Below are 25,041 nucleotides of genomic sequence, written 5' to 3'. Positions count from 1 at the left end.
AGCTGGTTTGCTCTTTATTGGTGGGGAGATGGGAATTAGTAATTCATAACCTCCTATCCGTTTATGGATATTGGCATCTGGAAACTGGATCATAGTTAAAGCCTTTCTTTTTTTGTTTGTTTGATCTGGATTTTGTTTTTTGGCAGATTTTTGTTTTTTATCTAGACATTTGTGCTTGGATAGGACTAAAAGTTCCATTAGAGTTTTAATTTTTGAATCAGTTTAAAAACCCAAGTAATAATTTTAAGAATCTTTCTGATAACCACAATAGGAAGAAAATAACAGAATTTTTTCCTGCAACTGACATATCATGTTTTCCTCCATCTCTTTAATCATAGAATCAATTATTATTTTGTTATGTGTCTCCATCCTTTCGATTAGACCATATTTACCTTATAGATCATTTGCTAAACATTTTACTAAGCTTGAACTCTCAAACTCTAAAAAGGTGCCATTTTGGAGTGGTTTCTAAATAAATATTCTTAATTTGTGTATTAGTAATAAACTTCTCCAGATTATTTTCTTTGGAGTTTGACTTATAAGATTGATTCATTATATACATGTTGGATATAGCTTTCTGACATCACAAATATATGTCTTTGGCCATAATCCATCTGAAATGTAGGACAGACCAGAAGAAATATGCAGAAATCAAATAAGTCTAGTTCAGGATACTGAGAAGATGGCCTCTGAGCCCCTTAGGTGATCTCCCCTCCCCCACAACTCCTGAACATTAGGATGATCTCTGATTAAGCAAAACAATCTGAGCGTGGAAAAACTTGAAGGAGAACCACCACCACCAATTATATGCAATATTGGACATATTCCTGTGTGCTGTTTTTCTCCCCCAAGACTCGTGTATCCTATACTTTTTTCCTCTCAGAATTTTGATTTGTTCATTTTTATGTAAATGTACTTAAATTTCACAAACATCTATAATTTGTAGTATGACTCTGGTATTTGTGGCAGAGAACCAAAAAGAATGGAAATGAGTTTTGTCATTCACAAATGTGGTTCACATTGTTTTCCCAGTAATAAAAGCAGACCAATGAAACAGAACCTTTAATGGATACTATTTTAGGAGGTTCCAATTCTTATTACTATCACATAGATAAGATGCAATAGCAGATAAATATGATTTCATGTATACTGGCTGTTTGACATACTTAGGATTTAAGATAAAAATGTAGTTTTTTACTCTGTGGCTTAAGTTGCTATATAAAATAATTGCTTTTACACTCGAATTTCCTGTTGTTTGGAACCTTTTGTGCTCTTGATATAATCATTTTCTAGAGGATCATACAGGCCCTTTTCATAGAAGGATTTACTTAAGCTATACCCTTGAAAACTTTTTTATATCTTTTGATACTGTTTTGTGTCCAGGAACTGACTTTCTGAAATTATTCTGGCTTTTCTGGGGAGAATGACTATTTCATTTTTACCTTTGAATGGGGAAATAATAAAGTGCAAAGTACAGATTTGCAGATAATTACTTTTGCTTTATCCTCTCCGTGTTGAAATAACTTATGAAAAATTAGGCCATGGTTAACAGCAGTCAATGACTATTGGATACATTTTATCAGAGAGAAACTGGATCATGAATAAAATAAAATTTTAAAAATAATTTTTGGCTGAACTCTGGTGATTTATCAGTTTAATTTGAAGTTAGAAGGTCTAACAGTGAATTTTACTTATAAAAATTGTATTTCAAGTGTTGAAAACTGAAACTTCTTGACCAGTTTATTTTGTTTGAGGCATAAAACTTTGCAAAATGTGCATCGTATATTTAGTAATATAACTGGTAGTCATTTGTAATTTAAAATATTCTTTCAAAGGCACTCTTTAGAAAGTAAAGGTAGTGTACCTATGATGGGCAGGGATTGGTACCATTCCTTACTGCCAAAAATTCCAAAATATGGTAAAATGATTGATTTATCTTGTGGGCGGGATTCTGGGAAGTTCATGAAAGGTGGAGAGAATATAGTTTCCTTCACTTATCTATATACATTTTGTTAAATAAGTCTTAGGAAAACTGTTTTATTGTATCTTTAATTATGAATTGTGTAAAAGATACCCAGTAACTTTGGGGAGAGGTGCTGTTAGAAAGCATTACATTGGAGAGAATTCCCTTACCCTGGGACAAAATGCGTTCAGAGTCTTTAATACTTAGTGAAGGGAACTATGGAATAAAATAAACAAACAATGAAGGTAAGCTCAGTCTGCTTTATATGTGCCCTCACTGAGCAAGGAATTTGTAATCCCATCGTGCCTCACTCGTTTATTCCATCATATTGATTTTGTTTGCTGAGTACCTGAGGGAATACCTTACTTAATGTAAGGTCACATTAAGTATGTTTGATATGAAGACAGGGAAAGGAATTTTCTGCTTCTTGGAGTAATGTCTTAGTATTTTTAAAACACTAAGTTTTTACATCAGGCCAGTTTTGCCTGATGCTCATGTCTGTTGCTTTGGTTGGGCCGCTGCTTTCTCTTCTGTGTTCTTCTGGGTTCCTTGTGGTATAAGGATTCCCAGAGCTTTCATGGCAATATGAAGTAATGAGAAGCATTGCCTTAGCCATGTTAGTTACATGTACACTTTTGACCTATGTTATGAATCACAAAAAGCGGTAGCTATAGGAATGTATACAAAATAGATTTCTGTCTGGGGAATCAAGTTTTTGATTTGTGCTACCTAATGGAGGGAAAAATGCTGAATTTCTTGCTGCTCTGTTTGAGAAATAGATGGAAGCATGGGAGGAGCCAGAGACCTCTGCAGCAGGATTTGGTCTAAGTAGAAAAGGAAGATTTTTGTTTCAAATTGCCAGCTGCTTATGTCAGACTGACTCCCTTATTATGCCTCCAGTAGGCCTGTCAATATGGCCAAACAGCTAGATAAGTGCGGGGCAGGACAAAGGGCTCTTTGCACAGCAGGGAGGCAATGTTGGTGGGGGAGGGGCAGGAGGTAGGAAAGGCAAGAGGAGGAGAGGAGGTTCTTTTCCCTGGGAGATTATTCAGTTTGGCATACAATTAAAGAAATCATTTTTAGTTCCCACTCAAGCATTGAATTTTTGCCAACCACATACTGTTAACCCCAAATTTGATACATTTCAGAATATCTTGTAGGGATCCATTCTCGCCAAGGAAAAATTTAAAAAAATAAAGCTCTGTATAGGTTAAAATAAAATAAATCCCACCCTCTGCACCCTCCTAGGTACAAGTCACCTCCCGAGTAGACCCGTTCTAGAGCTGAATTCTCATTAAGAAATGGAAAAGAATATTCTATCTGAATAAAAACACATTATAATACAATGTGTTTATTTGGGTTGGGATTGGACCTGAACATGTAGAATAATTTGTTTCCCTTTATGAAATAGTTGCACGTCATTGTCTACAATTTTATTTCATTAAGATGGAGAGCACCTTACAGCATTCATGTGTTGGGTTGCCATATGTAAAATGCTAACTGAAGAAAGGCTACTTTTTAATTTCAGCCTCATCCTTAGTTCCTGGAGAACCTGATATTTCCTGGAGATTACTCCCTCCCCCACCTTTTAGTTTAGGCAACCTCCTTTGATACATTTGTGTTCAGCTCGCATACAAGTGGGATGGTTGCATCCAGTTTATTAAGACTTAGTATGAATCATAGAGTTGGAAAAGATCTGTTGGTTATCTGGTCCTTTAAACCAAAATCATAGTGAAATATTTTGAAATTTGGGTCCCTGTTGAAGTTTTCATTAAAATGTTAAAGGATCGGTGTTCTGAACAACATTTTTAGTTACTTTTAAAATAAATGCTTTGTGTCAGTTCTTTTTTTAAAAATAAAGAATTTCATTTATAGGCAAATTAGCTGGCAATTATTTGAATTGTGATAGGATTTCTCTTTTATGAAGAAATATATGACAAGGTTTTTCAAAATGCTTAATGTATTTTAAAAGACTTTAATTTTTAGAAATAATTGGTTTGAACAGTTTTCCAAGAGCACATTTGTTGCTTGGGTTGAGGTACCACCTATATTGCAATGTTACTAAACTAGCCTTAAAGTTTTCCCTTCTGTCTATACTGCATGCAACAATAAAGGGAACTGGAATGCTAATTTCTGTTTATGGATTAGCAAAGGAGATGTTTTAACCAATTAATAACCAAAAAACTGCCTTTAGTACACGTAATATTAAGCAAGCCTGACCAAGTTTTGTGTTATTTCTCTCTGTTAAAGAAAACTGGATGTGCTACTACTTAACATTATATTGTTATATAATGGTCTTGGCAATAATGATATAATATTTTGACCTAAAAAAGAAATTTTGAGTAATTAATTATTATTGTAATTAGTTGGAAGTTTCTCATCAGTAAAATAGCAACAGCATTAACACAAAATCTAGTGAGCTATATTTTATATTACTACAGAAATTTAGGGTAGTCATTTCTTCCTTTATAATTTATTCACATGGATTATTTCCATAAATTTGTGGGACTAAAATAGAAGCCATCTAGTCAAGCCCCAGTCTCCATACCAGACAGTTTTCTCTGCATGTGCTATGACCCATGTTGCCAGTATTAAACATCCTTTACACCCTCCCCCTTCCCAGATAATTAGAAATCTCTTCAGTGTAGCTTCCATTGCTCCTATTACCTGGATCTTGCTAGAGGCTCTAAGAAGTTCCTGGTAAAAGTGGGACAGTAAGGGACCACATTTTGATTCCAAAGGTTTTGATAACTGTTAGGGCTCCCCAAACAGCTAATCTCATTTTCACTAAGACTTAGCCAGCAGAGGGCTAGAATGGAGGTGAAACACAAGCACTGTACCTCATCTTGCCTGTGCAGCTGCTCCACCTTATTTCCTGCTATTATTATCTCACAACGCCTCTTCCCAGCAAAAAGAAACTAGGACAAAGGGGGAAAATTGGATGGGCTAATGTGATTTTTATTATGCTTAGGTTGTGGGCTTGTTTATATGTACTTAAATGCAAAGCTAATTTGCCCCATTCTTAAAAGTCTTTAGTGATAGAGATTTTATAACTTGTGTATCTTCTACTTTCTTTCTTGATAAACCATTTCAGATTCTCAGCCTTACAGAAAGAAAGGTTTTAAGCATACTTAATTTTCGTTGGCCGTTCACAGTCATTATTACCACCAGATGCCACTGTATAATTAGCTTGAAGAAAGGTGGACTCTCTTCTGTACATAATATCTGCAGTTTGTTTTGGAAAATACTAATTTGTGTAAATCTGATTTATGACTAAAATAAGGTTAAAAATTAGACCTCTGTGTATGTTTACCCTATTACCTTAGTGGGGGTGAAATTAATTCGCTCTTTGAATATAAATTTTTCATGTCTTAGAGTTCTTTTTTCAAGCTGCATAATTTATGTTCTTCAAGCCATTTTTATCCCATACCACCCCCACAAAGGGGGAAATTTTATTTTTTATCATTTTTATTGTCTTTCAATGGTGAGATTTTCCCCTCCCCACTCCTGAAATGTGAAGACTCAAATAAAACTGAGTAATCTAATAAGGTATATGCGTTGCTGAATATAGTAAGACGATTGTTTCATCTTTCTTAGATATTATGATCTAGTTTAAATCTGGTTTCCAGTATCATGTTAGCATATTTAATACTGTTGATATGTTAATTTTAATACATGCCCAGGTGGATCTCGTTGCTTTCTATTTGTGCCCCTTGTTTGTCGTTTTGTATGAAGGGGGTTTTTGTTGTTGGATTTTCTTCCCCATCTCCGTGTCCTGTTATGTTCTTTGGCTTATGTTTCAAAAATTCTGTTTCCTACCACCAACCTCTGTACATGCCACAACACATACAATTTGTACTTTCGCAGTTTCTGTGAAGGAGGATGATCTGCAGTTAATAATCAACTGTTTGGGCATTCTTGGTATCCAAGGAAGGTTTTACTTAGAAGGAAGAACCTGGAAGGACCTGTTGGCAATTAGACTACTTCTGCATTTATTTTACATTTTCCCTTATTAACGTAGGCTGTTGAGAGTTGACTTGTTTTATAAGAGAAACCAGATTGACAGAGAAGAGCCCCAATCAGGTAGAGTTATTTTAAAAATAAATGTGTTTATTATAGTAACATTTGGGGTAGAATCTAAAGGGCATATTTTAAAAAAACTTTTAGTTCTAAAGTCAAAAGAGTTTAACCCAAAACAGAACAAAGAGAAGGGCCTTTGAAGCAGTATGATTGATTATATGCTGAATGTAGCATTAGAATGTTGTATGAAAGCATAAATTTTTATTTTCTCAATTTCTATGATACAAACTACTATGCCCATGGAAGTATGTGTTTATGCCCACAGCCTGAAATATATTCGGTAGAATGCCTTAAAAAAGAATAGATCTGAGGAAAATGTAAGAGCAAGTCTAAAATTTTGAAGTCCCTTTTGAAATGTTATTTTTTTCCTAGACAAATTTAGTGTTATTTGTGGCAAATAGAACTTTAATGTCGTAATTTAGTAATAGAACAAAATAAGGGTGGGTTTACATGTCCATGCACATTTTAGGATGGAGCTAAAAATTATAGGGTCTGCATACCAAATTGTTACACATTTTAATATTGGGGCTACTTTTATTGAAAAAGTTTACCCAATATTTAAAAACCTTTAAAAACAAAGTGACATAAAATAGTCACAGATAGATCAGGTAGTCACGTTATTGGTGGCATATTATGTAAGTGTACTAAAGCCAGATATTTACTGTTAATCCAAAGATATGAAAATTATGCTAACATCATATACAGATCTCAGAAGTTACTGTAGCCAGCCAGGCATGGCGGCTCACACTTGTAATCCCAGCACTTTGTGAGGCCAAGGCGGGTGGATCACCTTAGGTCAGGTGTTTGAGACCAGCCTGACCAACATGGTGAAATGCTGTTTCTACTAAAAATAGAAAAATTAGCCGAGCATGGTGGTGCAAGCTTGTAATCCCAGCTACTTGGGAGGCTGAGGCATAAGAATTGCTTGACCCTGGGAGGCAGCGGTTGCAGTGAGCCAAGATCGTGCCACTGCATTCCAGCCTGGGAGACAGAGCAAGACTGTGTCTCAAATAAATAAAAAATAAAGAAGTTACTGTAGATGCCACTCTTACTTAAACCCTAGGCCATGTGTGGAGTCCCAGGGGAAGACATGTATTTTTAGAGAAGGAAGGCTGTAGGTAGGTGTAACCTTCCTCTTACAGTTTATCATGAACAGTTAGTGTGAAAAGGAATGGCTGGAAGTTTGCAATAGTACACTGAGCAACAAGAGAAATAAACATATCCCACTTCATGAAATGACCATGCCAGCCAAGGGAGATGAAAAACAATTTTTTTATAGTACACCTCATTTTTTTCAAAACTCTTTAATATGTTTCTGTGGCAAATAGTTACCCCCAAAGGATTATGTCAAATATCTCTTGTGAAAATTAATTTTAAAATTAATCTTTTGGCTGGGCACAGTGGCTCATGCCTGTAATCCCAACACTTTGGGATGCCAAGGCGGGCAGATCACCTGAGGTCTGGAGTTTGAGATGAGCCTGACCAACATAGAGAAACCCCATCTCTACTAAAAATAGAAAATTAACCGGGCGTGGTGGCACATGCCTATAATGCCAACTACTCGGGAGGCTGAGGCAGGAGAATCGCTTGAACCCAGGTGGCAGAAATTGCAGTGAGCTGATAATTGCACCATTGTATTCCAGCCTGGGCAACAAGAGCGAAACTATGTCTCAAAAAAAAAAAAATTAATCTTGTATAGATAGTGACCACGTTTTACTTTCCTTGGGACAGTCCTGGTTTATACCTGCTATCCTAGCGTAATTAGTAATAGCACCCCTTTCACTCTCAAAAATGTCTCAATTTGGACCATAAATTATATGCTTACCATAATTATAGAGGATTGTGAGACTTTTAGTCGCTACCTAGCAACCTAGTTTTTCCTGATAGAGCTCTTCTTATTCTGGAGTCTCCTGTGCTGCGATTTATCTGTTGACCTCTCTGAACCCCCATTTCCAAATGAGCAGTTTTTAGAATGTCTTTTTTCTTTTCCCATTAGGTGGTAGTAAGGGAAGGGGTAGGTATAGATTTGATTAATTTTTTAATTTTTTATTATTAAAAATTCCAATTACTACAAAATAGAAAAATACTTTGGGGTTTATTAAACTGTTAGTTTAAAAGGTTCCATTTGATCAGGATAAGGTCCGTACATTGCAATTGATTGGTAAGTTTGAGTCTTTATAGATTCTCTCTGTTTTTTTCCGTATAGGATTCTTGTTAAAGAAATTCATTATTTTGTGGAATTCCTACTCTGGATTTTGAAGGTTGGATAATCATTTAACACATTCCTCTATTAACCTCCCCCCACCTGTATTTCATGTAAATTAGTGATTAGATAGATTGTAAGCAAATTTTATAATAGTACTGTGTATTTCCATTAAGAGTTACATAATTTCTGCTTATCTATGTAATGTTAAGCAGCTGTTGTTATTCATTGCCTAGATCAAACTTTGTGGTCTTAAAAATTGAAGACCTGGAAGAGCTTTTGTTTGTGTGAATTATGTCAAGATTTACCATATTAGAAACTAAAACTGAGAAAAATTTTAAGTTATTTATTAATATTAAAATAACCGTAATAAAGCCTGCTAATACAAGTAATGTGATTTTTTAATAAAAATAACATTTTTAATTTTATAAGTGTCTTTTGACATTTTTGCAAATCTTTTTAATGTCTGACTTAATAGAAGACAGCTGCTTTCTCATAACTCCTTCTGCATTTAATTTTTTGTGATAAGTTGTTTTGGTTGAAGACTGAAGAAAATCTGGCCTTGTACAGATAATTGGTTGGAAAATGGAAGACCTCATATAACCCTCTGACAGAATCTAGAGGACTTCAGGCATTCTCAAACCACCCTTTTTGAGAATCACTGGCCTATATTCATGATTTACTTCATATTAGATGATATTTTCTTATTTCTTCATTTATTGTTCGGAATACTCACCCTCATTTTTATTTGGCTATACTAAGATAGTTTATATACAGAAGGTAAGATAAGCACTTGGGTTTTTTACCCCCTTATTTACCAGTTTTCAGAATAATGGGTTGGTAACTTAGCAACATCTAAAGACGTGAATGAAGTATTATTATTGTGTACTCATGGTTTTAAACATGTTTGATATGTTACAGTCTCTGGCAGTTACTATTTTTGACATTCAGGTTGTCCTACCTTTGTTGGCTACTAAATTCTTTTGATTCATTCTTAATACTTTCCTCACTTGTTTCCTTGCTTCCTACTATTACTAGATGTGCTAGGATAATTTTGTACATTTTTTGCCCCAAACCTGGAATCAGCCATTTCTGCAGAAACCTCTTCGTTCTTTTAATGAGAAATGGTACTTAGAAACCACAGTATGGATGGTAGGAGTGTTCATTGCTCTTGGTTTGGGCCTTGTTTCTAGATTTTTCAATGGACAAAGTTTAAAAGTATTTTATTTCTTTTTAAAAATATCAGTTGGTATTTTAAAAGCTGCATTTCAAATTCAGTACTACATGATGCTTAAGTAAACCTAATCTTTCTCCCTTTCCCCATGCCCAAAATCTCAGTTTTCACTAACACCTATGTAATTTCTCTTTGTTTTGTGCCACAATACACACACTACAGTTTTAGAGTGACAGAACAATATGATTACTGGAAAGTGGTTTTTTGTTTTGTTTTCTCATGTCTTTTTGCCCTTAGGGTATATCCCTTTAGAAATAGAGATAGTCATGCCTCACTTGATGAGGATATTTTCTGAGAAATGTGTTGTCAGGTGATTTCGTCATTGTGTGAACATCTAGAATGTACTAACATAAACCTAGATGGTACCCCTAAGCTATATGGTATAGCCCATTGCTCTTAGGCTACAAATCTGTACAGCATGTGACCACTGGATACTATACGCAGTTGTAACACAGTGGTAAGCATTTGTGTATCTAAAAATGGAAAAGATAAACATACGGTATAAAAGATAAAAAATGAAATGGTGCACCTTTGTAGGGCAGCTCCGTTACAGTCTTATGGGATCATTATCATATGTGGTCCATCCTTGACTGAAATGTCATTATGTGGCACATGACCATATACAGTCAGATTACAGTATTTTGAAATCCCCCTTAGAATAGTTCTCTATGGTTATGCCACCAGTTTGATACACAGTGAGGTTAATTTGTTACATTTTACTTTCAGATTTTTCAGGGATTAGGTTTTGTTTTATGATTATGTAAAATACTTAAATGGTTAGTAAGTGAAATTTACAAAGTTGGGTATAATCAGAAAAATTGAGCTTCTATCCTAGCGTCCTCCAGCTGGTTCTCTCCCTGTCCCTATATGTTAGACTCAACAGAGTCATCATGAATTTTCAGAGTGATATTTTGTCGATACTTCCCGTTTTAGCACAAGAAGCATTTAGGTTAGTTCATTTACTAAAACTATTTCCTTCTAGATTTTTCAGTAACTAATATTTTTACACTGTAGAAGAGGAATGTGGAAATTTCTGTTCTTTTTTTTTTGGAACCAGAATTTCTTGGCTTAATATAAGCAGTTTGAGATAAGAAACACTCTTTCTCCAGTGAAAATTCTCTTTTTTTTTTTTGAGATGGAGTCTCGCTCTGTTTCGCAGGCTGGAGTGTAGTGGCATGATCTCAGCTCACTGCAACCTAGGCGTCCCAGGTTGAAGCAATTCTCCTGTCTCAGCCTCCCAACGCTCTGTTTCGCAGGCTGGAGTGTAGTGGCATGATCTCAGCTCACTGCAACCTAGGCGTCCCAGGTTGAAGCAATTCTCCTGTCTCAGCCTCCCAAGTAGCTGGGACTACAGGTGCCTGCCACCACACTCAGCTAATTTTTATATTTTTAGTAGAGACAGGGTTTCACCTTGTTGGTCAGGCTGGTCTTGAGCTCCTAACTTCAGGTGAGCCACCGCACCTGGCCAAAATTCTCTCTCTTGAAATGCCAGACCATGTTTGTCTCTGGGAATTTCAGGTACACTTGGGACACTGGTGCTACTTGAAGTGTAGAGAGCTCATCAGTTAACATTTCTTGAATGGTTTGCCCTTAGACCTGAAATGTATGTTATTTAGAAAGGATGTCATGTATTTTTTAACTTTGTCATTTAAAATCCAAGTTAGTTGATTTTATGTGTTTTAAATAAAATATTTAAATTTTAAAAGTCTTGTATCTGTTAAATATTAAATGTTTTATCCTTCCTAATTACAGTATCTTAAAGTTATCATATTTCAGCAATACGTCACTTTCTAATGACTAATATAGTCTTTAAAAATACTAAATCAAGATATACCAAAGGTGAAGAAATAGTGATTAAGAATGTGAGGATTCTAGCTGTGGTTTTCTTGCTTTGGCCTTGGCCAAGATGAGTTTAATTCTTTGGCGTAATAGGAATAATACTTTTCTCCTAAACATTATGAGCATTATATGAGCTAATGCATGAAAAGTGGTTAAAGGAACAGTGGCTGGTGCAACATAAGCATCCAGTAAATGCTGCCTTTATTTTGGAAGTGATTGTGGTTACAAGTATTTGATCAGTTCTCTAAACTCTGTCTGAACTTTACTTAGAATTAGTAATGTTCATATTCTGTAAACAACACCTGATTTTCAATACTTCATTGGTTATATGAAAAGAACCACCTGTTAACAAAGGAATAATTGGTATCTAGTTAAAATTTGAGGCCTCTGACTTCACAAGTATACCAGTGCTTACTATATAAATATAATCACATTTAAAAATTTAATAAAGAAAGTTTTAAGGAAACAAGTCTCCTTTTCAGGATCCAGGGTCCTTTACAAACACTGGATCCTGAAATTGTATTATTTGTTGTGGCTTTAGGGTATTGTGTATGCTGACCAGAGTCACAGGTGGTTTTTTTGTTTGTTTAACTCTAGAATTTTGAGATACATTTGTCTTTACGTGCCCTCAAAGTAACTTATATAACACCAGATTGTTCATTAGTTCAGGTTTGGTTTTTTTGTTGTTTGTTTTTTGTTTTTCTTTTTAATACTTTGGGGTTGGAGTGAGGTTGTAGAGTGCTATAAGGAATTCCTATTAGAAGACAGTATTTTAGATATGGGCATTCTAGGAAAGGATAAAATGGTACACTAAAGTTATCTTCCCTTTTCCCCACCACCAAAAAAATGAGGAGCAAACTACAATGCACATTTTTGGGAGTTTTTTTTGGTTTTTTTTGGTTTTTTTTAAGAGACAAGGTCCTACTCTGTCGCCCAGGCTAGAGTGCAGTGGCACAATCGTTGTTCATTGTAACCTTGAACCACTGGGCTCAAGCAGTCCTCCCACCTCAGCTTCCAATGTAGCTAGGACTACAGGTATGTGCTACCACACCCAGCTAATTTTTTAAAAAATATCTTTTACAGGTGGGGGTCTCACTCTGTTGCCCAGGCTGGTCTTGATTGAACTCCTGGCCTCAAGTGGTCTCACGCCTCAGCCTCCCAAAGCTCTGGGTTTACAGGCATGAGCCATCATGCCCAGCCCACATTTTGTTTTTTAAACAAGTCTTTATCTTTTGGAGATACATGCTGAAATATTTATGGATGAAATGAAATGTTATCTGGGGTTTGCTTTAGATAGAGAGGAGATAATAGATGAAACAACTTATTGGTTGGTCATTGTCGATACTAGATAACGAATAATTGGACTTCTTTATACCATTTTACTTTCATACTTTATTTGAAACAAGGTCTTGCTATGTTGCCCAGCCGGCCTTGAACTCCTGGCCTCAAGAGATTCTCATGCCTCAGCCTCCCAAAGCTTTGGGATTACAGGCATGAACCACCATGCCCAGCCCATAATAGAAAGTATTAAATTTTAAAATAAAAGTATTCATAGACTTGGCTATCATGAATCCTGGTAAAGCAGACTAGTGAACATAATTAGATGTTTCAGTCTTTCCCTGTTGATACTGCTTGCCCTCTGAGCCCATTTCCTTTCTTGATCATCGCCTGCTATTTCCAATCAACAGAAAAAATAGAGTAGCCTACATAGATATATAATGAGTTTATACTAAGAGGGAAATTTTAATATTATAAAGAAGTCTATACAGATTCTGGAGAGCATTCCTGAAGAGAAGATTGAGGAAGCAAATGGATTAATTAATGTAATAGTGTGTTCAGTATGCAATAGGTAACATTTTATGATACGATTGAATTTCTGAAAAGGTATCTTATAAATATATCAGACCTTATTTAAGGAGACTTCCACCTCTACTGATACAATCTGCCTTTCTCTCTCCCCCGACTTTATTGCTGCCCATCTGTAGTTTTGATCTTTTTTCTCTAGGATTCTTTGCCTAGAATTGCATGGGCCTTCTGGATCTGGAACACGGATGAAGGAAGAGGATGAATGTTTTTCAGATGTTATCCCTTATGGGAGTGATTGTAAATTGTAGCTTCTTGGGGGGGGGGGGGGGGGGGGGGGTGTGTGTGTGTGTGTGTGTGTGTGTGTGTGTGTGTGTGTGTGTGTGTGTGTGTGTGTGTGTGTGTGTGTGTGTGTGTGTGTGTGTGTGTGTGTGTGTGTGTGTGTGTGTGTGTGTGTGTGTGTGTGTGTGTGTGTGTGTGTGTGTGTGTGTGTGTGTAAGTTAATTGGCCTCTTCCAAACATCAATACCTTGCCTTTCAGTCAGTTTGGGACTTCCTTTATCCCAGACTGGCTGCAGTTCAGGAAAGAGTATACAGCAGAGACCTAGAAGTTTCATTTTTTGTTTGGTTTGGTTTGGTTTGGTTTGGTTTTTGAGATGGAGTCTGGCTCTGTCACCCAGGCTGGAGTGCAATGGCGTGATCTCTTCTCACTGCAACCTCTGCCTCCCAGGTTCAAGCAATTTTCCTACCTCAGCCTCCCGAGTAGCTGGGACTACAGGCACGCGCCACCACGCCCAGCTAATTTTTCTATTTTTAGTAGAGATGGGGTTTCACCATTTTGGCCAGGATGGTTTCCAACTCTTGACCTCATGATCTGCCCACCTTGGCCTCCCAAAGTGCTGGAATTACAGGCGTGAGCCACCGCGCCTGGCCAAGACCTAGAAGTTTTACGTCAAATTTTGTCTCTGCAGTTTTCTGAGGAACGAGTATGTGTGCTCAAATAATAGCTAAGTATTAAGTCTGAAATCTTCTAGAAAAACAGTCACAAAGTAGTTATGCCTAGGATGTTTTTGAATATTGGTACTAGAATAAATGGATTGCTACTAGATTGCCTTTTTACGTTCATATTCAGATGTAGGAAGAGTTGGAATTCAAAATGTGAAAAGCAGTCTTGAATCTCAGTAGATTCTTAAGAAATTCTTAATTCATTGAAGAGCCATTGGTCGTGTGTGTTTTTTGTGGGGGGGGGTGTGTGTTTAAGAATTCGGGGATGAGTATGAGGCTATCATTGTTTCTACAAGGCCACTTAATGATAGTTTGCTGCTTGGCACAACAGGTGAAAGGGGGACCCTTTCTAGAGCAGGGATCTTGGTTTCCCTTTTTCCCCCCTAGTAGTATCATTCCATATATTTCCCAAGATACACATTGTTTAGTCCTGTCTTGGCTAAATAGGTAATGGTCCTTAAGGACATAAAATGGAGGGATATTGTGCAGAGGAATTACTAGTTCTCCGTAGTGTATTTTTTTATTGTATTCTCCTCATCAACAGATGAAAAATTTTTAAACTTATAAGAAAAAACAAGCATTTTTCTCCAAAAGATTGAGAACCACTGCTTTTAAGTTATTAATGGTGGTCTTCAATGGATTTGTTAAAAATCTGGGGCATGGATTTTTTTTTTTAATTTTTTTGTTATTGGTTACTGAGTATTGGAAAAGGAAAAACAGTATTCAAAAACAATAATGTTCAGGATTTGGAACTATTTTACTCAGGAAAAAATAAGTTTATAAATAGACGTTTTAATTAAAAGGAAAATAGCAAATTTATGGAAATCCGAGATAGTCTGTGTTTTGCTTCACTCTGTTCAGAGCTAGAATTCTGAGCTTTGTTTGGGGTCAAACTCTGATATGACAAGAAAACTAACAGAGATGATTAAAAGAGACAGTAACATAAATGGGAAAGTTTAAATATGGTATATGGTTGTAATTATATTTTGTATAAGAATTAAAGCAGTTTATACCAGTTGTATTCCTAACTAAAAAGTAGTTTTTATCAGTTTCCTGGGACTCATTTATTATAAGTTAATTAATCACATGAGCATTTTGGCCCAAATACAGTTGAAATGTTTATTAAACTGGATCAAAGATGAGCATATGTGTTAAGGCTTTAAAATCATTTTTCATATTAAGATTTCCAGTGAAAGTTTTTGTAATCTATAAGTCAAATATTTTTAATGCTTTAGATGACGGGAACTGTTGAAGGTCCTGGATCTCATAACAAGCCACTAGCTAGCTGATCCAAAGACATTTGGACTTCTAGGAAGACAAATGTGCTTACCATTTCAAAGATTTTATTTTGCTCAGTAACCTACTAGACGTATATTAGTGTTTGTTTGAGTTGGTCGTTGTCTTCCATTGCTGTTATTTTATTATTTTTTTTTTTTTAATTTTAGAGACAAGATCTCCTTGTCACCCAGGCTGGAGTGCAGTGGCACAGTCGTAGCTCACTGCAGTCTCAACTCTTAGTTAGGTTCAAGGGATCGGGATCCTCCCACCTCAGCCTCCTAAATAGCTTGGACTACAGGTATGCACCACCACTCCTGGCTGTCTTATTGTGTTGCCCAGGGTGGCCTCAAAACTCCTGGCCTCAAGTGATTCTCCTAAGTCAGCCTCCCAAAGCGCTAGGATACAGGTGTGAGCCACCTTGCCCAGCCACATTGCTGTTGAACTTTTTTTTTTTTTTTTTAAGGACAGGCTCTGGTTCTGTTGCCCAGGCTGGAGTGCAGCAGCGCATCCTCAACTCACTGCGAGCCACCCTCCGAGCTCAAGCAATCCTCCCACCTCAGCCTCCTGAGTAGCTGGGACTACAGGTGTGCACCACCATGCCTAGCTACCTTCTTTGTAATTTTTTTGTGGTTCAAATAGGAATCTTCCACATGCATCCAAAATATTTTTGGTTTGTGACACTCAGTGTTATTATTGAGTCATTTTTCCATTGGAAGGTGTGCCTCAGAGTGGGTGAGCCATTTTGCCCTAAGTCTGTCAGCACTCTAAGACTCCAAGTACTCTAAGAGATTGCTCACTAAAAATAAGAACAGCTGGCCATCTACCTCAAATGTGAGCCATCACTTTTGTGATATAATCAGTCCTTATCTTTAGTACACAGATTTATGGAATATCACACTCACTGTCTGCCTGCTTTGGGGTGTTTCTCCTGTGTCATTCATTTTTGTATATTGGCATATAGCAAATATAGGAATGCTATGTCGCAGCTGTGGGTCATGTATGTACTTGCAGTTAGCTCTGCTCTAAGGAGAAATTTGCATTCCCAAGAATGCAAGAAATTTATCAACAAACTCGTGTCATAAAAATAGTTTACAGTGATTTTTTTCTTAAAATGTTTCAATGATTAAGACTTTTTTAATAACCACAAGTGTATAATTGTAAAACCTAAGCATTACTCAGCAAATCTAGCAATTGTTGAATTGCATAAGCTTTTTGTTCATCGGAACTTTTGCTAAAGAATGATGACCTTTGATTTCTTATCACCATGACCTATCATTATGATAAACATGCCCTCTTATGTATCCTCATACCCATTATAAGGATAAACAAGGGATAGCTCCACCCACCAGATGTCATAGACACAACTGGTATTTTGGGGATTTTGCTGTAGACTAATCCTGGAAGGAAGAGAGGTTATAGATAAAATAAGATTGGCCATGAATTGATTGTTGATTAAAGCTGGGTAGGGAGCATTGGGTTTTCTCTGTTTATATATTTATTTGAAGTTTTTCACCATAAAGTTTTTTTTTTTAAGATAAAAAATAAAAGCATGAATAATGTAAACAAAGTTTTGAAGGAGAAGGAAACAGGTTAGTAGCTAATTAACAAAAAAGTTCTTGTTCCATTCAGGCAAAGGAGTTTGGACTAGCCCCATAAGCATTAAGGAAACCATTATTTGTAGATTTCAAATAATGCAATGATAGTTACCAAAGTTATGCTCTAGAAGGGATAACATCATGGAAGAATATAGAGTAGATTGGAGGGTTCACACCCCAGAGGTAGTGAGACCAGTTCACTGCTATTATGTAATGCTACCTTGAAATCATAGGGAGGTGACTGATGTGGATTGCTGAAAGTCTGCAAAAATCTCAAAGGAGAATAGCTCTTCAGTCAGGTGCTAGTGCCAGCACAACAAAAAAGAGGGTTTTTTCCCTCATTTGGCCAGGGCATGGATTTGGACCATGTGGGTGTCATAATGGAGTATACCAAGTGATTTTGTTCCTATGATGAAAGTGAAGTCCGTATTTTGTCTCCTGTCTTTTAGTAAATCAGTATAGATAAGTCTTTTTTTCCCCCCCCCCGAGACGGAGTCTCGCTCTGTCGCCCAGGCTGGAGTGCAGTGGCCTGATGTCCACTCACTGCAAGCTCTGCCTCCCAGGTTCACGCCATTCTCCTGCCTCAGCCTCCCGAATAGCTGGGACTACAGGTGCCCACCACCACGCCCAGCTAATTTTTTGTATTTTTAGTAGAGACGGGGTTTCACCATGTTAGCCAGGATAGTCTCGATCTCCTGACCTCGTGATCCGCCCGCCTCGGCCTCCCAAAGTGCTGGGATTATAGGCGGGAGCCACTGCGTCTGGCCAAGTCTTTTTTTTTTTTTTTTAAATTATTTTATTATTTATTTTTTTCCCACATATTCTAAGATAAGTCTCTTACAGTGTCTAGGTTTCTTTCCAAAGGTGATTAAAAATGAAGCATCATATTTTATACTTCTGAGGCAGAACTGCTAGAAAGAGTTTTTTTTTTTTTTTTGAGACGGAGTCTTGCTCTGTCGCCCAGGCTGGAGTGCAGTGGCGCGATCTCGGCTCACTGCAAGCTCCGCCTCCCGGGTTCACGCCATTCTCCTACCTCAGCCTCCCGAATAGCTGGGACTATAGGCGCCCGCCACCACGCCCGGCTAATTTTTTTTGTATTTTTAGTAGAGACGGAGTTTCACCGTGTTAGCCACGACGATCTCGATCTCCTGACCTCGTGATCCTCACGCCTCGGCCTCCCAAAGTGGTAGAACAGAATTTTGATAATTTGTTTGAAACGAAGCACTCAAATCTTCTAGTTTACTTGCATTTGCAGTCAGACCTCTACAGATGCCAGCTATATTACAGATGGCTAGCATAAGTTTTTTTCATTACAGAAAGAAGAAATTTAGAGCTTAGTGGGGTCTATTAAAAGAATTAAAGGTTATGTCAAAGGACAACTATAAGAAAGTACTTTGGTTCTGAATATTGCTTCAGCTAGGGTTTATTTTGAAGCTCCCAGCCCAGATTTGTAGAAATGCAACTAAGATCTAATATTTAGTGTGTGAGAACTTTACAGGACATCCAGTCAGTAGTAGTCTTAAAAGTGAATCACACAGGCTGAAGCAGGCAGATCACCTGAGCCCAGGAGTTCAAGACCACCCTGGCCAACATGGTGAAACACCGTCTCTACTAAAAATACAATAATCAGCTGGGTGTGGTGGTGGGCACCTATAATCCCGGCTACTCAGGAGGCTGAGACAAGAGAATTGCTTGAACCCGGGAGGTGGAGGTTGCAGTGAGCCGAGATCGTGCCATTGCACTCCAGCCTGAGCAACAAGAGCAAAACTCCGTCTCAAAAAAAAAAAAAAAATGTGAATCACATACATAAACATTGGGAATTTGCAGATAACTTTCATTTTAGGGTTTCTGGAGCGCAGTGGTGTAATCTTGGCTCACTGCAACCTCCACCTCCTGGGTTCAAGCGATTCTCCTGCCTCAGCCTCCCAAGTAGCTGGGATTATGGGTGTCCACCACTGTGCCTGGCTAATTTTTGTATTTTTAGTAGAGACGGTTTCACCATCTTGGCCAGGCTGGTCTCAAACTCCTGACCTCAGGTGATCCACCCGCCTTGGCCTCCCAAAGTGCTGGGATTGCAGGCATGAGCCACCGCGCCCGGCCCACTTAAAGGATTTTTCTCCCCTTTCATGGTTGTATAAATGCAATACTTGGCACATAGGCAAACCTGAACAGTTTGCAAGTTGCCTACCCTTTTCTACTTTGGATAAAATAAACCTCTTAAAATAGCACTTAACATAGTGTGTGTATATATATATATATAATATATTTTATATATATATATAATATATTTTATATATATATTATATATTATATATGTATATTAATAGTAGTTACTTCATGTTTGTTGAATGAATGAATGAAAAAAGTAGCAAATCTACATAATATAAATCCCAAGACAGCCAGGAATTTTATCTGGACCTAATTGTCTAACATAGCACCAATTGGTACTTAATAAAAACAAGGCTGGGCATGGCAGTATGCGTCTGTGGTCCCAGCTACTTGGGAGGCTAAGGTGAGAGGATCGCTTGAGCCCAGGAGGTTGAGGTTGTAGTGAACTGTGGTTGCACGAAAGCACTCCAACCTGAGTGACAGACCCTGTCTCAAAAATAAAAATAAAAACAATTAGTTATAACTCAGATGTTGCTATCTAAAGTAAGTAGTAATTACTATAATAAACAAGCTATACATTAACATCTTAATTTTCTTTCCTCTGAACTTTACTACTGTAGGTGTGTAGTAGACTTCATACAAGTTAATCTTTTTGTAGCTCTGTTTCTTCATTTCTGTTTCTTCATCAGCTGGAGAAATTTTGCCTAAATTAAAGTAAAAATACAGATATTAATGGCTCATAAATGTGCACAACCTACTTCATCTATAGTAAGTAAAAGTGGCTCCCATTTTGGGATTTGAAAATGAAGAAAATCTGAATTCACAGAGAGGAGGTACGTGTAGAGATATGAGAGGTTCTTTTACCTACTCTAGTTTGGTACATTGGTCTCTAACACATGTTCTGAGCCTCAGAACACAGTAGGACAGAACCTTCAGAAAGTGTTGAGAGTATAACTCTTTACAGAGGTTTAGTCAGTCTAAATTATTTGAGGGCATCATCTTTATTTGGTACTTAGAAGTCTAAAATCTTCCTGGTTCTTGTTAAGGTTACAAAGAATCTGTGTATTGTTGGTTAGTTGAGCAGTAAATACCTTTTTATCATTGTTAAATGGGTTGTAAATAAAATATTTTTCTTCAGTGTTAAAATAATTTACGATCACAATATTTAGATAATAATAATAATTCTATTATTTATGGTATGTAGTCTTATCCTACGGCCACTCCCCTCTTCTGCTCCACGTACTACTAAGTATGACTTGGTCTCTATAATACGCACTAATTACGAAGTTTTTTATCGAGAAGGAAATTCTTAATATAGACTAAAGTAGGATTTTTTTTAAGTTGTCTTTTAATGGCGTTTTATTCTAGTAAACTTAGATTTCTTATAGACATCGGTTTATTGTGCCGAGCTCAGTAGCTCCTAGGGGGAGTATAAATTTAGGCAAAGGAATCAAGGAATAAACTGGTATCGTAGAAGAGATGGGAGAAAAGGAAATTTTTATTTTTGCTTTAAATTACTAAATCATGATGTTTCCTGTCTCTGAGTGCTTACCCCAATCAGTGTTTCTCTCTTTTTTTTCCCTTCAGTCCCGAACCCCTAAAATTCTTTGCTTGCATTAACTTGCTTCAGATTATAAGCCTAATTTATACTGTTCCAAATACATGAACTTTTCACTGTATCTCTGAGTGCTCTTTTAGAGTTCATCTCTTTGTTTTCCAGTAACTCATATTTGTTTCTTCTAATGCTTAACACTTCTCTCTCATTTTTTTTTCCATGTTTCTCACATTTTTTCTTTCCACATTATCTGGTGTAGCAAACTTGAAATACATGCTTTTGGAGAAGAATAAAAACAGTGTTTAGCCATATTCAGGTTATTAGCAGCACCTCCTCTTTCTTCACATATACTTAAAGGGACCAGAAAGTTATTTAAGCTCTAACTTGCTGCAAATGCTAGTCCATGTGCTCATATGAGTCAGCACAACAGGTTTTTTTTTTTTTTTTTTTTTATGGGAGCCACTTTTACTTACTATAGATGAAGTAGGTTGTGCACATTTATGAGCCATTAATATCTGTATTTTACTTTCATTAATTTAGGCAAAATTTCTCCAACTGATGAGAAAACTGAGACTTTGAGACATTCTATGAATTGCCTAAGCTAGTTGGCAGCAGTGCCAGGATTTATAGAAATTTGGAGCAGGAAGACACACAATGAAGATTTTACTTTGAGGAATTTAGGGTTCATCTATGTAAAGTGATTTTTCTGAGGTCACTAATTATGTTGTAGGCTACAACTCAAGTCTCCTAACTCCTAATATGGTGCCTTTTTTTTCTTTTCTTTTTTTATTTTTTTAGGAGATGGGTCTCACTATGTTGCCCAGGCTGGTCTTGAACTCCTGGGCTCAAGCAATCCTCCTGCCTTGACCTCCCAAAGTGCTAGGATTACAGGTGCAAGCCACCGCACCTGGCCTCTAATAGTGCTTTTTCCTAGCATACTTTTCTTCTCCTAAGGTAAAAGGCTGTCATGGTACAGCTACAGTGATTTTACTTGAGATATTTGACTTTGAGATGGAGTTGAAGATAAGTATATAATGCAGCTGCCACATTCATTCTCATGCAAGTTGGTCATGTAGATAAAATGCCATCATATACTTATTGTATTGTGGACTGTTCTGTGATTTAAAAATTAAGTAGAGAGTAAAAATCATCATACCAGAAAACCCAATATTCTTTCCCCATTTCCCCTTTTTACTATTTTGTAAAGTCATTCAAAAGATAAATCAAAGAACTATAGATGTATTTAAGAAGAAATTCAGCCTATATGTAATAACAAAATTTTGAATAATCAAGTTCAGAAATTGGATTTTTAAAAAATTATTAGCTACTTTAACCCTTTTGAAATATTCCCAAAAAGTGTTTTTTCCTGAGTTAAATTTATTCATTTATTGACCTATTAAAGTTTTTTTAGTGCTTCAGAGCTATTCTGTATATCTGTTCATTTTCGTTGTTTAGTAGTATATAGAAGTAGTAGATTGGGCTGAATAGACTTATTTCAGGATATATCTTAGATATTTGTGTTTTTTCATGAATCCCAGTTTAAGGGTTATTGCTTTCAAAAGGAAGAAGTTTGGTTAGTCATGACTTTTGGCTAGTTGAAGTTTAGAGAAGTGCTTTATACAGGATCTTTTATTTAGCAAGAAAAACATAACTTTTTATAATTTTATAATACTGTGTGAAAAACCCGATACTAAAACTTCTGAAAAAGAAACCAGGCCTAGGAGATGAGGATTCTAGGGAAGATTATTAAATTGAGGATATTTTTAAGTTAGATTCTAAATTAGTAAATCATGGCTAATAAGATGAAAATAATCTGATCCTTTAGTAAGATCTGAAGTAATATTGCTGCCCTGCAAAAAAGTGGTTGTTGTAAGTACTATTGGGAGATGATACTGCTCAGTCTACCTTACATGTCAGCCTAAGCAAGATTAGATTTTCTCTTTTCTCTGATAGATGCCAATATTTAACATTGACTTTTATCTAATTTCAAAAATATCTATGAAATATACTTTCTGTCTCTGAATTAGAGTGTGTGTATATGTGTCTTTACTTGAAATGTTATAGCTGGATGATAGATTTCACAGCACTTTTTATGCTTAGGGAAGCCACTACCTCCCAAAAAGGTTTTCTTATGAGAATGAGGAAAATAAGTATAAATTTTCATATTTATGTTATTACTATTGATGTGCTTGGATAATTGTATTTGTAAAAGTAAAAAATGTTCAGTATTTTATCTGAAATTTAATAATGGATATTGTACAGCCTAAGGAATTAAAAGAAAAAGGACCCTTTGAGAAAATGGCTTGTTCTTATGTATCTTAATATATACTGTGTTCACTTATGTTTTGTCAGACACTGAAATTGAGGAAGAGAGATTTGGCGTTCTGTTGATTTATGGAGAGAGTTGATCAGAGATTGCTCCTTGGCTGAGTTGCTGTCTGCATAGGCTGTTAACAATTGTTTCTCTGGCAGCAGATCTTGTTCATCAGGATTGCATCATTTCTGGGAGAATGGCCAAGGTCCACAGCCTCAGTACAAAGACTGTCTGAAGCATATGAGGCCTGTTCTCTTTCTGAAGCGGCACTCCTCTTCCTGCCAGTCCTCTTCACAGGATTACTGAAGCAGACTTGTTCTGAATTTCTTTCATTGGATTGGTTGTTTATTGGACTCTTGTCTGCCAGCTGCTTCCGCCTCACCTGTCTGATGCAATTTCTTCTTCTGAAATCTCTGTTGGACTTGTTCATAAAACACTTTTTGTTTGTCTTCTCTGTGAGTGACCAGGGAGATCATACAGGTCTTGTGCTTTCAGCAAGTCATATAGAGAAGAGACTGTCAGAATGATGATACAGAGATTGTTGGCCATTTCTGAACCCAATTAAAAAGATGGGGTAATTAAGAAACATTTCTGGCATGTTCTATTTAATATCCTTTTCCCTAGAAACTGTATGTAAATGGCACCTCCTAAAGAGAGTACTCGGTACTACTGGAAGATACAGGCTGTGTCTATTTCTGAATCCAAGAACTTACTAGTGTTCCTGTGGATTCTGATGGATTGTTCTGGAAATAGTTAAATTAATAATAAATTGAAACTGTGATGCATTCATTTACCCCCTACTGTACACTCACATCTATTTCTCTCTTCCTCCTTTCCTTTTTTTCTTTCGTATTTGCTATTGCTTCTTCCTTGATTTACTTTATTTCTTCCTTCCTTTTACTGTTACTTTGATACTTTTTTTCTCTAATTCTGGGTGTACTATTTTAAATTGTTTCTAAAAGTTTATTTTCCAGTTTTTTTAAAATTAGAAATCATAAAACATCAACATAAATGAAATGCATGTGTTCTAATGCTTGGTAACTGGAATCCTATGAATAGCTCTTTTCATGTTTATGATATGTTAATCTTTAAGGTGTTAATAACTCTGGCTAGCGTTAAATTTGACTTTTAGGAAAAAACACCAGAGACTTAAAGGATACTGATCATTTTCCCCCCAAAGTCCTGGATCACCTATTTTCCCTTCCTTTTTGGAAGGTAGAAAATTAATTTAAGCCCCATTTTTTAAGCATGTTTCCTTTTGACCACAAATAGAACTGACTCCTTTTTATCACTTTTTTATAGTAGGACAAGAAACTAGATGGTGTGGAATGAAGGGAAAGAAAGGAGTAATAAATATGGACTTGTAATTTAATGAGTGATGATGGCCCCTTGTCTGGCTGGACAGTTGTCGGACATCGGGTTAAAGAAATCTCTCTGAATTTGAGAAGTGTTCAATGAAGAAGGGAAGCACCTTTTAGGAGAGAGAAAAAGAAGGGATCCCTTGGAAAATGAGAGAATTCTAATTTGAAGGAAGGAGAAAAATTAGCCAGTGACATAAGTATTTACCATTTAAGTCAAATAATTTCCTTCCCTACCATCTCATTTCTGGCTTTATGGAAAAATAAAAAATTAAAGGGCAAAAAATTCAGTGCTGGATGGACGTAGGGTGGTAAACAAGATAGTATAGATGTAGGATGATAAACAAGACAGTGTACAGAAACATAATATAGCTGTAGAATTCCATTCTGTGTGTTCATCAATGTTATTTCAATACTAATTTGTGTCTCAACTTTTTCTAGGTCTTCAGAACTACTAGCAGATAATTTGGGGGGACTTCATATTCAGAAGTCTATATAAAGGTGACTGACCCAAGTAAATCCTTTTAATTTCTGTTTTTTTTTTTTTGCATTTTAATGACTGCTGGAATCATGTTGTAGTAAATTGTGATTATAATTTACTTAGCAGATATTTCTTGAACTTCTCTATGTGTCAGTTATTGTTTTGGCCATTGCAACTACAGCAGTGGATAAAAATCCCTGTCCTCATAGAGTTTATATTCTGCTA

General features: G+C 36.4%; 1 protein-coding gene across 27 annotated transcripts in view; it reads left to right on the top strand.

The window, feature by feature from the left end:
- The window catches only part of SETD5 (SET domain containing 5), an 81,239-nt gene that overhangs the window by 2,502 nt on the left and 53,696 nt on the right, over positions 1–25,041 (top strand). For 19 of the 27 annotated variants that reach the window (XM_063661802.1, XM_063661795.1, XM_063661798.1 and 16 more), the window contains exon 2: positions 24,777–24,836. The exons of 2 other annotated variants lie outside the window; for them this stretch is intronic. The gene's annotated coding sequence lies outside the window, so the exon portion shown is untranslated. Of the gene's footprint in view, positions 1–23,015; positions 23,552–24,776; positions 24,850–25,041 lie in introns of those variants that run through there. 6 more of the 27 variants (XM_063661797.1, XM_063661790.1, XM_063661779.1 and 3 more) reach the window with 4 other exon arrangements.

Source organism: Pongo pygmaeus, chromosome 2 (genome assembly GCF_028885625.2).
Source record: "Pongo pygmaeus isolate AG05252 chromosome 2, NHGRI_mPonPyg2-v2.0_pri, whole genome shotgun sequence".
In the NCBI taxonomy this organism is placed as follows: Eukaryota; Metazoa; Chordata; class Mammalia; order Primates; family Hominidae; genus Pongo; species Pongo pygmaeus.
The sequence above is the reverse complement of the archived record's forward strand: the minus strand, read 5'-3'. Positions and strand labels throughout refer to the sequence as shown.